The sequence below is a fragment of the Chiloscyllium plagiosum genome, unplaced genomic scaffold (genome assembly GCF_037043375.1).
Source record: "Chiloscyllium plagiosum isolate Xiang-an unplaced genomic scaffold, Cpla_swu_hap1 HiC_scaffold_8, whole genome shotgun sequence".
Lineage (NCBI taxonomy): Eukaryota > Metazoa > Chordata > Chondrichthyes > Orectolobiformes > Hemiscylliidae > Chiloscyllium > Chiloscyllium plagiosum.
The window spans coordinates 88,933,017-88,948,916 of NW_028270146.1; the positions used below are offsets into that span (position 1 = coordinate 88,933,017).

The 15,900-nt window shown below is 43.5% G+C and overlaps 1 protein-coding gene across 6 annotated transcripts in view; it reads left to right on the top strand.

The window, feature by feature from the left end:
- The window catches only part of sipa1l1 (signal-induced proliferation-associated 1 like 1), a 415,651-nt gene that overhangs the window by 17,790 nt on the left and 381,961 nt on the right, over positions 1-15,900 (top strand). For 4 of the 6 annotated variants that reach the window (XM_087990088.1, XM_043698149.2, XM_043698153.2 and 1 more), the window contains exon 2: positions 8,796-9,480. The gene's annotated coding sequence lies outside the window, so the exon portion shown is untranslated. Of the gene's footprint in view, positions 1-8,795; positions 9,481-9,746; positions 9,769-11,437; positions 11,491-15,900 lie in introns of those variants that run through there. The other 2 variants (XM_087990090.1, XM_043698151.2) reach the window with 2 other exon arrangements.

Below are 15,900 nucleotides of genomic sequence, written 5' to 3' on the forward strand. Positions count from 1 at the left end.
AGGCATAATAAGGGAATAGGGCAATGAGTTGGATCAGCCATGAGCAAGGAAAGGATGCTGAAGGGTGCAATTGACCTATTCTTGCTCCTCTTTCCTACAACCCTGTCTTCTTAGATTTGCCTTATTAAGTTCTCAGTAAATTGCAGCAGGCATCCAAACTGATATAAGACAGTATGTGCTCTTCAGGTTGGCATGCATATGGGCTTGCTTGAGCCAAGGGCCATAAATACATCTGTTTCCAAGACCCTGAGGCCATGGGAGTGGGCGATGTTATGCAGATATTGGTGTGGGCTTTTGGTGGAAAGGTTAGATCTTTCTACACTGATTAGTGCATATAAGGCTTGTCACTGTCAGCAGTGCTAAACTAAAACAGGACATTTTATTTAAGGAAACAAAAACTGATGTAACTGAAATAACTCAATGACGTATGTCCCAAATTGGAAACTGGCTCCCAGTGAGCTGATTTAAAAAAAAAACAAAACAAAAGTAACAGTAGTTAATTTGCCCTGGATCTGATAGCTATAAGGTTGGCACCGGCCTTTCTGTCTCATTCACCATTGCCCTATGATCTTCTGATTCCACCTGTAACATCCAGTCCCATGTGACCATCATCACCCTTCCATCCTCATCAAGAGAGACATGTCAGTCCTCCATCTCTTCATTATGAGACATCCCTCTTTTTTTGAGTGAGGTTGTGGAGGGCACAGCACACCATGATGATGTTGGACATTCCTTCTGCAATACATTGCAGTGTTCTGCCTGAGCCACCTAAGCATCTGAATTTCATTTTCAGTTGGCTTATTTTCTGCTCAATGGTGGCTTTTGTGAAAGTATGTGTGTCATTTCTCCTCAGCAGTAATCTGAATTCTTAAGTAGTGCCACGTCCAGGTCTCTGGGGTATCACTTGTCGTCCAACAGCCAGTCATGCAATTAATACAATGCATTAAAGACTTGTGACATTTGTGAGCCTGCAATGTGGTAGGCATTGGGTTGTGCGCACACACCTCGAGGATTTGTCTGGTGTGATCGCACATTAACTGCAAATTAATGTACTGGAAATGTTTCCTGTTGATCAAAACAGCTAAATGATCCTAGGGAGTTCTAATTGCAACATGTGTACAGGTTAGAGTGGGAATCCTGTGATGACACTAAATCCCAATTCCCTGACTGGCAGGCTCTCTGGATCTCATTAGAACGTCATAAATTCATGGGATTTTTGGAATAGAGCATCTCTGACCTCCTGAATAAATTTGTGAGTTTCAGGCTGGAATATCCCACAGTGATGCCCTAAAATAAGCCACCTGAAAATAAAAGGTTAGAGGCTAAGGTGACCTTCAAGGCAATCAACATGACATTGCCTCCCAGTCCTAGCAGTCAAAAGCCTTTATTCAACAAGTGGCACATTTATGAAACCACCTGCTGGGACATCTCAGAGCACCTCATGCGTTAACCCTTAGTCAAATCCAGATAACTGTAGCTGTTTATTCCGTTTCAAGTCGATGATCACTGTTGTCTGGATTTTGTGTCTCTGGAGGCTGGTCAGCTATTTCTGACTGCTGTGGTCTTTGTTGCTGCTGTTCCTGTTCCCTTTGCTGCTGCCTTGGTTCTTTGCCACCAGTAATGTCTGCTTCAGTTGATCTGTAAATACAATGCATCAATTCATCTAGAGAACATATTCTTTGAAATCTTTCTTGTTTTAAGCTCAAGCTAAGCCCTGACATCTAAGCTCCCTGGCCTCCTTCTCACCCCCATAACCACTTTGGTGAAGGCTATCTTATCAGGCTTTTCCAGCAATACATTTATGTGCATGGAGAAACTGCACATTTACTAGGGTAATGGAAAAATGTCAATTGGCTCGCTCTCATACAATACTGAGCTCCTGTGCTGCATCCTACATCACCATTGTGCTAGTCTTCCCTTGTCATCATAGACAGGCCACACATTAGATGTCATGAGCATTGACCAGGGAAGCTGTCCCTGATTCGACCTCTTAAAGCTTGTAACTCTTACCCTTACCTTTTGTTTTCATCTACTTCACAAGATGCCAATCATCCCACAAGGGACCGTGACTCTAGATATTGTTGCAATATTACGAGAATATGACCCTTATTATGTTGTAGTGATGTTGGTTTTGGGCATTGGACTGTAGGAAGGAGAGCTCAGTTGAGCATGGTTCTCCATCTACTTTACTGATCACTCCTATGATGCCTCTAAATTATCTACAATTTCTCTGCATTAAGCCTGCCCATCCAAAGATGGCCTCCTCGCACTTTGCATCTGGCTTTTTCTCCAAATCTTGTAATTGAAGATACTTTCTCAAAGGATGGCATGATTTTACTTTTCTTTTGAGTTGCAACATTTTTGCCCTCCCCCCCGACAGTCACCAAATTCTCCCTATTATCCTTCACCCACAGCATCTTGTCATTCCCTTACCCTTATTTCTTTCCCTGTTACTGCTGATGTCATCTTTGTAGATGTATATCCTTTTCTGGACAATGCCTCACCATTCCCTTGACATTGTCATAATCTTCCTCAGACTGTGCACCACCCTATTGTGCGACCCTCTCTCTTATGTATCCTTTACTCCACTCTTCTCACACTCCAACTTGGAGTGCTGACATCTGAATTCTATCAAAATCATTAGCTGTAATAATGTATTGCCAGAAGGACAAAGCAGTAACTACTTAATCTGAAGTCCTGAACATGAATCTTTCAGTTGGGGAGAAATTAATTCTGATGAAGTGGCCTTTTAATGCATGCAAATAATACAAATGGGCTCTTCAACTCTTGCTGTTGGGAAGATCAACTTGCCTAAATAGCTTGTAGAACTTAATTACAAAGGTTCATCCAGCCATCAGGATACCGAATTTTTGTCTCCAGCCCAATTAAACTCCTGTGCCCATCTTTCTTCCTGTTCCAAAAGAAGCGCAAAATTCTGCCCATTATGTCTAACATGCATGACTTTAATTAAAATTTGGAGATGCCCAGAGCTGGACTGAGGTGTACAAAGTCAAAAGTTATACATCACTAGATTAAAGTCCAACAGGTTTATTTGGAAGCACTAGCTTTCGGATCAGTTGGTTGTGGAGTATAGATCATAAGATACAGAATTTATAGCAAAGGTTTACAGTGTGATGTAACTGAAATTATATTCTGAAAAGGACCTGGATTGTTTGTTAAGTCTGTCATCTTTTAGAATGAACATGTTGGTTTCAGTTCTTTCATATGTAAATCGCAGAACTTTTTAAAAGTTACATTCTCAAATGAACTTGTGTGATTTTTGACTTTAATTAAGGAAATGTGATGTTGAAAAACCTAGTCAGGTATCTGTTGTCTATCATTCCTTTTTGTACATGCGTTATTTTTAATTTATACTGGAAAAGTACATGTTAAGTGGGAATGCATTTTATGTGTGAATGTTTTATGTCTGAGAACTTATGATACTTGAACTTTACATTGGCCCATTTACTGACTCAGTTTAGCTTCCATAGAAGCATAAACAGGCATTTGTTATCTGCCTAACTACAACCATTTCTAAACAGCTACTCCACATCCTGACAGATGGGTATTACTGCTGGCTGTTTGTTATTCCCAGGTATAATATATGTATAACATGTTGATTTATAATTCTATAAACACATATCAGCCAGAAAATTTCCTGACAAATTAAGGGCAATTTATTTATCAATATATTTCAAGGCAATATATTTTATAATCCTTCTGTGTGAACACCATGTATCAGTAACACACAGCACACTAGCAGATGGCAAACATATTAAACATTGCATAAAATTATCTAGTATTTGTTTCCTTGCTTGGTATGGAAGACTACAGACAAGAAGGTTTCACTTGCTGGTCTAAGTTGAGTTAGGAGGAGAAAGTGAGGTCTGCAGATGCTGGAGATCAAAGTTGAAACTTTATTGCTGGAACAGCACAGCAGGTCAGGCAGCATCCAGGGAACAGGAGATTCGACGTTTCGGGCACAGGCCCTTCTTCAGGAAGGAGGGCCTGTGCCCGAAACGTCGAATCTCCTGTTCCCTGGATGCTGCCTGACCTGCTGTGCTGTTCCAGCAATAAAGTTTCAACTCTAAGTTGAGTTAAACAATCTCAGTTGGGGTCATATATTTTGCCTCAGTCTTCCTGGGCTGGTGAGTGTTTTCATTGAGGAACATAGAAACAAGTAGGCCATTTAGTTCCTTGAACCTATTCTGCCAATTAGTAAGAGTTCCTTGAGCCTATTCTGCCAATCAGTAAGATAACTATTTTGCTCCCTAACTTCATATGCCTGCCTTGGCCCCTATACCACTCAATACTTTTAGTTAACAAAACATATCAATCTCAGATTTAAATTTAACAATTGATCTATCATCATTTACCTTTTGCAGGAGAGAATTCAAATTTCTACCATCCTCTTTGTGTAGAAATGATTCCCATTTTCCTCCAGTGAGCCCCAGTTCTAGCTTTAAAGCTGCAGACAAGGAAGTATTCAATGGATGACATGACTCTGAGAAATTCTGTGGAACAAAGCAATATTGAAGTGTTTGTACACAGCTTTCTGGAGGCGGAAGAGCATGTTAGTATTACGGTGAAAAAGGTCAGACTCTTGCTTTTATCAATTGAGGCATAGATTACAAATTAAGTTCTATAGAACTTCAGTGAGACATTGCTAGAGTATTATGTGCAGCTCTGGTCACCACAATACAGGAAGGGTGTGATTGCCCTGGAAGGGGACAGAGGAGATTCACCAGGATGCTGCCTGGGTTGGAATTTAAGTTAAGAGCAAAGGTTGGATAGGCTTAATTTGTTTTTGGTGGTGCAGGGAAGACTGAAGAGTGATCTGATTGAGGTGTGTAAGATTATGAATGACATGAAGAGAGTCGATAAAGATCAGCTGTTCCCTTTAGCTGAAGTCATAAAGGGACACAGGTTTGTAATGAGGGGCAGGAGGTTTGGGGTGTTTGTGAGGAAAACTCTTGTTTACCAGAACATGGTGATGGTCTGAAATGTATTGCCTGGAAACATGGTAGAGGCGAATAGCTTTGCATCCTTTAAAACTTTAATGAGTACTTATATTAATGATTTAAATGTGGATATAGGAGTTATGGTTAGTAAGTTTGCAGATGACACCAAAATTTGTATTGTAATGGATAGCAAAGATTATCTCGGAGTACAACAGGACCTTGATCAGATGGACAAATGAGCTGCGGTGACAGATGGAATTTAATTAAGATATATGTGAGGTGCTGCAGATCAGAGCAGGACTTATATATTTAATGGTAAGGTCATGGGGAGCTTTGCTGAACAAAGACCTTGGGGTTGAGAGTGGAGTGCTAGCAAAGCACAGCAGGTCAGGCAGCATCCAAGGTGCAGGAGAATCAATGTTTCGGGCAAGAGCCCATCATCAGGAATGAGACTTGTGAGCCAAAGGGGTCTCTAGCCCCTTGGCTCACAAGCCTCATTCCTGATGAAGCGGCCTTGCCCAAAATGTCGATTCTCCTACACCTTGGATGCTGCCTGACCTGCTGTGCTTTGCCACCAGCCTGCACTCGACTCTGATCTCCAGCATGTGCAGTCTTCACTTTCTCCTAGTTGAAAGACCTTGGGGCGCAGGTTCACAATTCCTTGAAAGTGGAGGCACAGGTATGCTTGCCTTTATTAATCATTGCATTGAGAACAGGAGTTGGCTGTACAGAATATTGGCTAGCCCACTGTTGGAATACTGTGTACAGTTCTGCTCTCCCTGCTATAGGAAAGATGTTGTGAAATTTCAAAGGGTTCAGAAAAGACTTACAACAATGTTGCGGGGTTGGAGGGTTTGACCTGTAGAGAAAGGCTGAATAGGCTGGGGCTATTTTCCCCTCAGAGGCTGAGGAGTGACCTTCTTGAGGTTCATAAAATCATGAGGGGTGTATATATGATGAACAGCCAAGGTCTTTTCCCAGGGTAGGGTGTCCAATAGTAGAGGGCATAGGTTTAAGGTGAGAGGGAAAAAAACTTTAAGGGACCTAAGCGGTAATTTTTTCATGCAAAGGGTCATGCCTGTGTGGAATAAGCTGCCAGAGGAGCTGTTGGCAGCTGGTACAATTATAACATTTAAAAGGCACCTGTATCGGTATATGAATAGGCAGGGTTTAGAGAAATATGTGCTGAATACTAACATATAGGAATAGATTAATTCAGGATATTTGACTGGCGAGTTGGGCAAAGAGGAGAAAGTATGTACTGCAGATCCTGGAGATTAAAGTCAAGATTAAAGTGGTGCTGGAAAAGCACCGCAGGTCAGGCAGCATCCGAGGAGCAGGAAAATCAATGTTTCGTTCAAAAGCCCTTCATCAGGAAGGAGGCTGGGAGCCTCGGGGGTGGAGAGATAAATGGGAGGGGGTGGGGCTGAGGGGAAAGTAGCTGAGAGTGCAATAGGTTGATGGAGTTGGAGGTGAAGGTGATAGGTCAGAGAGGAGGGTGGGACGGACAGGTGGGAAGGAAGATTAACAAATAGGACAGGTCATGAGAATGGTGCTGAGCTGGAAGGTTAGAACTGAGGTAAGATGGGGGGAGGGGAAATGAGGAAATTGGTGAAGTCCACATTGATGCCCTGGGGTTGAAGTGTTCCAAGGCGGAAGATGAGGTGTTCTTCCTCCAGGCGTTGGGTGATAAGGGAGTGGCGATGGAGGAGGTCCAGGACCAGCATGTCCTCAGCAGATTGGGAGGGAGAGTTGAAGAGTTTGGCCACAGAGCAGTGGAGTTGATTGGTGTGGGTGTCCCAGAGATCTTCAACCACGTGGAAGGAGAAATTGTGGTCTTTAAAGAAGGAGGCCATCTGGTGAGTTCTGTGGTGGAACTAGTCCTCCTGGGAGTAGATGCGGTGGAGGTAGAGGATTTGGGAATACGGGATGGCATTTTTGCAGGAGGCAGGGTGGGAGGAGGTATAATCCGGGTAGCTGTGGGTGTTGGTGAGTTTGTAGAAAATGTCAATGTTAAGTTGGTCACTGTTGATGGAGATAGAAAGGTCCAGGAAGGGGAGGGAGGTGTCAGAGATGGTCCAGGTGAATTTAAAGTCGGGGTGGGATGTGTTGGTGAAGTTGATGAACTGTTCAACCACCTTGTGGGTGCACGAGGTGGCGACGATACAGTCATCAATGAAGTGGAGAAAAGGTTGGGGAATGGTGCCGATGTAACTCCGAAAGATGGACTCTTCTACATAGCCAACAAAGAGACAGGGTAGCTGGGGCTCATGGCTACCCCTTTCGTCTGGAGGAAGTGGGAGGATTGGAAGGAGAAATTGTTGAGGTAGAGGACCAGTTCTGCCAAACGAATGAGAGTGTCAGTGGAAGAGTACTGGTGGGGACGTCAGGAGAGGAAGAAATGACGGGCTTGAATGCCCTGGTCATGGTGAATGGAGGTGTAGAGGGACTGGATGGCCATGGTGAATATGAGGCGTTGGAGGCCAGGGAAATGGAAGTCTTGGAGGAGGTGGAGGGCATGGGTGGTGTCCTGAAAATCTGTGGGGAGTTCCTGAATCTGGAGGGATAGGACAGTATCAAGGTAGGTGGAGTTGAATTCGGTGGGGGCAGGAGCAGGCTGAGACAATGGGTCGGTTAGGGTAGTCAGGCTTGTGGAGTTGGGCAAAGAGTCTGTTTCCATTTTGTACAACTCTACGCTTCTCTGGCATGTCATAACATTCAAGTGTTTGGGTCAAGTGCTGGTAAATGTAATCCCATTTATATGGTTTCTCACATTTTGGTGCAGAATCAATGGGCTGAAGGGCTTCTTCTGCGCTGGATAATTCAATGATTCTAGATACTTCAGCCAGCAAGAAATATACTTTCTCATCAGACTATTAATTCCCTGAAATGTCTTGCAAACTTAAATCAAATTCTGCCTTAGTCATCTCATTTTCCAGGGGATACAACCCAACAATGTTTAATACATCCAAGTGAACTAATTCTTGAAGTGTAAGTCTATCATATGGATTCTTGGAAAGTGCATTTTTAAAGATGTTAGCTTTGGGTTTAGTAATGCCAGCCATAGTTGCACAGCTTACCAGCTATGCAAGACAGCTACAAACTCAACTTGCACACAATTGTCAGATTATTTAATTCAGTTGATAATTTAGCCAGAAAAAAAATTGGTAAACCATTGAATGATAATAAAACCACAAGATTTAATCACATCATCTGGGTAGACATTCAGTTCAACGTTAAATGAATATTACATTTAAAGAATACTATCTTTTGTTGTTGTTTTCACTTAACCAATGCCAGCAGGAACTTAACTGCATGCAATGGCTGCTGACTTTGACTACATAGTACTAGTATTTCAAAATAATTAATTGTGCTCGAAGTGCATGAGGATGTTTTGAGACATGGTATCACCACAAATCTTTTAGTCTGACTCTGGCTATCTAGGGTACCTTATATGACTACATGAACTGTACAGAGAATTAGTAGTGGTGATGTGGAAAACATACTAGTTGAAGTCACAGTCATTAGCATAGGGTCAACTGAGAGGCGAGAAGGTAATTAGATACAAAGTTCACCTTTAGAGCTCCAGTATTAAAGAAAGTCTCCAAGAGGAAAAAAAAACTCGGAGCATCATATCTGAAAGTTGCCCTGATTTCTTATATAAGAGGAGGAAGAGAAAAAAGGGAAGGTCCGTGATAGGATGAGTGGCTCATTAAGTGAGAAAAGGCTTCATTGTTTTCCTGCCCCCTCCTCCCCACCCCCTTCATTCGTTCATAAGCTATTACATTTCTATACTGCCTTTGCCTGAAACTTTCATTCTCTTTTCTTTCACAGATGCTGCCTTGGCTCGCCCAGTATTTCCAGCGTTGGATTTTATTTCAGATTTCCCGTTTTCCGCTTTTGCCAAAAGTGCACTCTCGTGGTTCACCACAATATCTGACTTCGTTGATCGTATTTACATAAATAAAACAAAACAATTTTGCCCGATTACCATCGCCTCTCCCGACGTTTGTGAACTGATTTTCTATAAATGAAAAAATACAAATAATAAACATGCTTCCTCTCAAAGCGTCTCCAACCCGCTGTTTACAAAACACACACATGCAGATTGCTAGGTTTTCTGACTTGGTCCCCAAACTTGGCTGAGAAAGTGCCAAGAGTGAAGACTTTCCGTCCCTGGCCCAGTTAGCTTGAAATTCCCGAAGATCAACACATCCCAGTCTCCATCCCCTCTCCTGCACTTCAGTATCGCGACGTTTTGCCGCAGTGACCTCAGACGTTTGGAAGTGGATTGGACTGAACTTTTTTTTTCGACAACTTCCAACTGCATTCGGGGGCTGGGGCAGCGGTGGTTTGAGGGAAGCTGTACACGCATCCACTTGAACGGCAGACCACCCCCCCCAAAGAGCCTGGTGCTGCGTCTGATTGGGACACCAGCAACCTTAGCTCACCGCCTGGGAACTAAGACACCACCTTCAGTCGGGGATTACTTCACCGAGGGTGGGAAAATAAAAGCCGGGTAAGTACATTAATCTTTTAAATAATGAAAAGGGGAGAGAACACATGATGTGTGAAGGAACTGGAGCCGCAGCTTCCCCCACCCCACTCCCTTTTGTTGACTGCGCCGCCCTCGGCGGTGGCATCCGAGTCGCGCATAGAGTTTTACTTTCTCTACCATTCACAGAGGACGTGGGTTGAGGATTTGGGAATGTGAGGGGAACCCGTCTGCTCACGGCTCTAAAACTTTGTGCTCAGCTTGAAGGGATTCTTCTCTCGGGCTGTGGGCTGTCAGAGCAAGTAGCAGATGGTCTGTATAGTTTTTTAAACCCATATCCATGATATGTGTTTTTTTTAAAAAAAAATTGATTCAGCGGTCAGCCTTTGAATGGTCGGCGTTGTAACAGATCATAGTTGCGTGGTGAATGGCACCAGTTACAAATCGAATGGGGGGGGATGGGTAAAATCAATTTAATCAGTACATCAAGGGATTGAGTAGATGAACAGATGTCAGTCAGAAATGTGGAACTGAGGCCGCTGTACTGTACCAGGACTGGTTAGCTTTAAGAGGCTGGATAAATAATTGTTGATGAAATTGCTAGTTGTGTAATCGAAACAAACAAAAGGTGCCGCTTAGCCAGTTTCTCTGCTATGGATTCTCTTGTTAGTTTCAGAAAATGTTTCAATTTGCACATTTCTTGTAAATACCTGTAAAATGATATTTAAAGCCTTCTGTCTCTGGGGTACAGCTCTAATCTGATTTCCACCTTGAATGGAAACGTCGGGAGCTCTCCACTGGCTTTTAAATAATGTAATTTAAGCTTCCCCCCCCCTCCCCAAACACAGTTCACGTCCCTTTTTATTAGATGCAAATTGCATTTTGGGTTGCAACACATATTTCTGGTTAGGAGGAGGTCGTAGCTTTCTTCGGGTGTTCGTTCACCTGCCACTGGCCCACTGTGTTGCTGAGTTCCGATCTTGCAGTATGTTTAACTGTTTACTGTAGAGGCTGGATTACAAATGAGAACGCCAGGAACTGTACCACTTCAGTGCTGCAGGTTGGTGATCCAAAACAAAAAATTGTAGATCAGCGATGGAGGTGTTGGCAAACCTCATAGGAATGACTGGCCAAGGTGGGTTTGGGGGGGGGGAGGAGTGTTACATTTTCTTCTCTCCTTTCCGAATAATCAGCCACCCTTCCTAATAATGCGCGATTCCCAGGGTTATCAAGATCAGAAACCGACCTATGAAACAAAATATATAAATGGGGGTTTACTTTCATTTTTTTCAAGCACATAGTTTCCTTGAGCCGTTGCATTCTCGTTACTTCCTATTGTCAGCAATAAAAGGATTGAATGAAAATCGGTGAAGGAAGCAGGAGGGCTGGGGGTGGCTGGTGGATGAGAGCAATAGCCTCGATTTATTTGTCATTTGCAAAGTTCATTGATGTGGTCACAATAGTTGGGGTGGGGGGTGGTGAGAGCAAAAGTATGCATGGGCGAAGAGGGTTGAAATAATTTAAAAAATGCTACATTTAAACATTTCCTGTTCAAAGATATTTTTTTTCAAAAATGAAGAGAATCGGACGGCACCTTGGATTTCAGGTGCTGGGTTTGCAGGCAAAGATGCCTCATCTGGCTTGGCTTGACGCCCCCGCGGTTGCCCACCTGAAACCTTCGCACCTTGACCCGCCTTTCACCTGGAGGCTCCGTCCCTGTGTTTCCCCACCCCCCTCTCTCCCCGCCCACCAACCCCACAGGCCTCACTCCCATTGGCCGACCGCCGGCCCCGCCTTTCCGCCGCCGCGGGCTGCGGTTGGCCAGCGCCGCGAGTCAATCCGAGACGGCGGTTTCCAGGCTCCCCCCCCCCCCCCCCCCACCCACTTCGGCTCCCCTTTCCTCTCCTCCTCCTCCACCGCCACCACCACCAAACATCCTGGTCGTCAAGGAGAACGGGAGCGAGCCGGCGGCAGCGCGCGGGCTGCAGTTGCGGTGGGAGGAGAGCGCGAGCGCAGCGGTGCAACGGTCGCCAGGTAAGGGGTGAGGGGGCAGTCCGAAAGGGGGATTCTGCGAGCAACCACTTCAACAGGATGGATGGCCCTTTGGCATATTAAAAGACGCGGCGCTGTGGATTCCCTTTCCCTTCTCCAAATCTGGATTAAACATGACTGTAACAACCTACTCCTCTCTCTCTCTCTCTCTCTCCCCCGCCCCCATGCTCAATCTTACCACCTACTCAATGAAATGACTGTAAATTGGACACAGGTGGGTACGTAGAGACGGAGGGGAAAGAGGGTTGCATGCTGCAAAAGTTGTTAGGTATAGCTTTTGTTGTGTTCGCTATTGTTGGTAAACATGCACGGTAATGATGCGTTCTGGTGCTAAAGACTCATTATTGTTTCCGTACAGCGATTTCTCTCTCCTCTCCCCAACCGCCCCCCCCCACTATATATATATTTTTGGAAATTCTGCACCCGGATTCTGGTTCATTTCTTCCCTCCCTCACCCACCCACTCACACTCTTCCTCCCCCCCCCCCCCCCCCCATCCCCAAACAATAATAAAGGGGATGGCAGCATTTTAATTTTGTGATGTTCGAAAACTCGTTAGGTTTTAAATTATTTTGTGAGCTCAGAGGTGTTGCAATCTAGAGGAGGTGATGTTTGCTTGCTGAGTCAGTCGTCTTGTGTTTGATCACATTGTCGTTCTCAGACACTATTATCACTAAATTACGTTGTAGTTTCTCAGTATTCCAACTAAGTGATACTAAGGTATCACTTTATAAAGGGGAAGGTTACTTAAAAATCAATACATTCTAAATCCTCTATATTCTATGGTTTTCATTTTGTGTCTCTTTGTGCTTTTAATTAGATTAGATTACATTAGATTACATTACAGTGTGGAAACAGGCCCTTTGGCCCAACAAGTCCACACCGACCCGCCGAAGCACAACCCACCCACATTGTTATGTCTTGACACTCATATTGATTGAAGCAATAATCTTTAACCCATAAGAACTTCTGGCGCTTGAAATCATTTTGGCTGATGCCACAATGTCTCCATGTGAATTGAAAGTCTAAAAGCTATGGCTGTTTCAGATTGCCTGTTACTACTATGGCCTGTGCATTGTGTTGTGCTACTGTGGTTTGGGGGTGGGGACAAGCAATCTTGCATTTTCTTACACAGCTGATGACTTTTAGACCTTTGCAATCAGCTTATGGGCATGGCTCGGAAGCATTGAATAATTGTCTTGCTATAATTTTCTTTCTTTCAAATAGCTTGAATATAGCAAAGGTCAAAGATTGGTTCAAGTGGTCAACTTGACTTGTCAAGTCAACCTGTCAATTCAACTTGTCAACTGCTGGTAGTCCAAAAGCTGTAGCAACTTGGAGATAGTGAGGACTGCAGATGCTGGAAAGTCAGAGTTGATAAAGTGTGCAGGTGGAAAAAGCACAGCACGCCAAGCAGCATCCAATGAAAGGTTCTGACCTGAAACGTCAACTGTCCTGCTCCTCTGATGCTGTTTGACCTGCAGTGCTTTTTTTTCAGCTCCACTCTTTATTGACACAATCTGATGTTTAACCATGTTTAGAAAAGCGTGTTTTGCCCACTCACAATAACAGCCTCTGCTCCAATCTTAATAGGCGATGAGAAAGCACTGATCAATGATAAGGCAGCTGCAACACAATTTAGTTTGAACACTTCCTTAACCTCCTCAACACTTGGTCCATAGTGCTTGCTCTCTAGGATAGGAATTCAGAACAAGTTTATCAGAATTCTATGCCTACTTCACAATGACATAGCAGGGCATGTTTGTTTCTGTTGCCAGATTTCTATTGCCTTTGCAGTAACCAATGACACAAAGCAAGGATTTATCATGACTTCTTAACATTTTGATCTCTTTGCTGCAATGCACAAGGAAGCCACCAAAGTTAATACCTCCAGGTTTAGCTTTAGATTTCATTAAGGAAAACCCTTCAATTTCTCCAGAATAGAAACATCACTTGGCAGTATAAAGCATTCAAAGAATGTCAGTATTAAAAAGAAGGTGGTGTCGGGTGTCTTGGAAAACATTTAAGGTGGATGAGTCCCCAATGTCGCATGCGATCTATCCCAGGATACTGAAGGAGGCAAGGAAGGGGATTCCTAGGACTTTGACAGAGATCTTTGCCACAGGTGAAGTCCCAGAAGACTGGAGAATAGTCAATATTGTTCCTTTGTTTAAGAATAGCAACAGTGATCATCAAGGAAATTATAGGTCACTGAGACTTAAATTAGCAGTAGGGAAATTATTGAAGATAATTAGGGTCAGATTTAATTGCTTTTGGATTAAAATGGAGTTATTAGGGCTAATCAGAAGGCCTTATACAGGTGTGGTCCTTTTTCACAAATCCGATTGGGTTTTCTTTGAGGAAGTGATGATGATTGATGAGGCCAGTGTTGTGGATGTTGCCTACATGGATTTTACTAAAACAATTGACCAGGTGCTTTGTTGTAGGCTGCTCCATAAGATAAATTGCACGGAATCCATAGTGAGTTGGTAAACTGGATACACTATTGGCCTGGTCATCAAGGCAGACAGTAGTTGTGGAAGCAGAAGAGAAAATGCTGGAAAATCTCAGCTGGTCTGGCAGCATCTGTAAGGAGAGAAAAGAGCTGACGTTTCGAGTCTAACTGACCCTTTGCTTTGACTCAACGTCAGCTCTTTTCTCTCCTTACAGATGCTGCCAGACCTGCTGAGATTTTGGTTTCAGATTCCAGCATCCGCAGTAATTTCCTTTTATCCAATAGTTGTGGAAGGGTGTATCACAGACTGGAGATCTGTGACAAGTGGAAGGATCAGTGATGGGACCTCCTATTGTTTTGTAACATATGTGAAAATGTAGGTGGCCTGATTAGTATTCAAAAATTGTTGGAGTTATGAATAGTGAGGACGGTTGTGTAATGCAACAGTGGGATACAGATCAGTTGTAAAGTTGGGCAGAGAAATTTCAGATGGAGTTTAATCTGGACAAGAGTGAGGTGATGTGCTTTTGGAGATCAATTGCAAGAGAAAAGTATACAGTAAATGGCAGGCATTGATTTGCAAAGGGACTTGGGGTGCAAGTCTATAGGGCCCTGGAAGTTATAACTTAAGTGGAGAAGGTAGTAATGAAAGCAGATGGCATACTAGCCTTCACGGGTCAAGGCACTGAGTATAAAAGTTAGCAAGCCATGTTCCAGCTGTACAGAACTTCATTTGGGCCACATTTGAAGTACTGAGCGCAGTTCTCGTTGCCACACTTTGGAGAGGATAGCAGAAGACATTTACAAGGATGTTGCCTGGATTGGAGTGTATTATCTATAAAGAGAGATTGGACAAACTTGGATTGTTTTTGCTAGAGTATCGGAGGCAGAGGGGTGACCTGATAGAAGTATATTAAATTGAGAGGCATGGACAGGGTGAATAGTTGGGAGTATTTTTCCCGCAGGGTCGAAATGTCAAATTTGAAGAGCTTGGTACTAGAAAAGCACAGGTCAGGCAGCATCCAAGGAGCAAGAAAATTGACATTTTGAGTATAAGCTGTACGCTTGAAACATTGATTCTCCTGCTGCTTGGATGCTGCCTGATCGGCTGTGCTTTTCCAGCACCACACTTTTCTACTCTGATCGCCAGTGTCTGCAGTGCTCACTTTCTCCCAGTGGAAATGTCAAATACTATGGGGTATATGTTTAAGGTGTGAGAAATATTTTAAAGGAGACGTTCCCAATGGGAGACTGGTTAGCAATACAAAGAGAACTAGCCATCTGGATACAGAACTGGCTCAAAGGTAAAAGACATAGGGTGGTGGTGGAGGGTTGTTTTTCAGATTGGAGGCCTGTGACCAGTGGAGTGCCATAAAAATTGGTGCTGGGTCCACCATGTTTCATCATTTATATAAATGATTTGGATCTGAACATAGGTGGTATAGTTAGTAAGTTTGCAGATGACACCAAAATTGGAGGTCTAGTGGACAGTGAAGAAGATTACCTCAGATTACAACAGAATCTTGATCAGATGGGCCAATGGGCTGAGGAGTGGCAGAGGGAGTTTAATTTAGATAAATGCATTTTGGAAAAGCAAATCTGAGCAGGACCGAAACACTTAATGGTAAGATCCTGGTGAGTGCTGTTGAACAAAGAAACCTTAGAGTGCGGGTTCATAGCTCCTTGGAATTGCAGGTAGACAGGATAGTGAAGAAGGCATTTGGTATGCTTTGCTTTATCTGTCAGAGTATTGAGTATAGGAGTTGGGATGTCATGTTGCAGCTGTACGGGATGTTTGTAAGGCCACTTTGAAATATGGTGTGCAATTCTGGTCTCCTTCCTCTCTGAAGGATGTTGTGACACTTGAAAGGGTTCAGAAAAGATCTATAAGAATGTTGCCCAGGCTGGAGGATTTGAGCTATAGGAAGCGGTTGAATA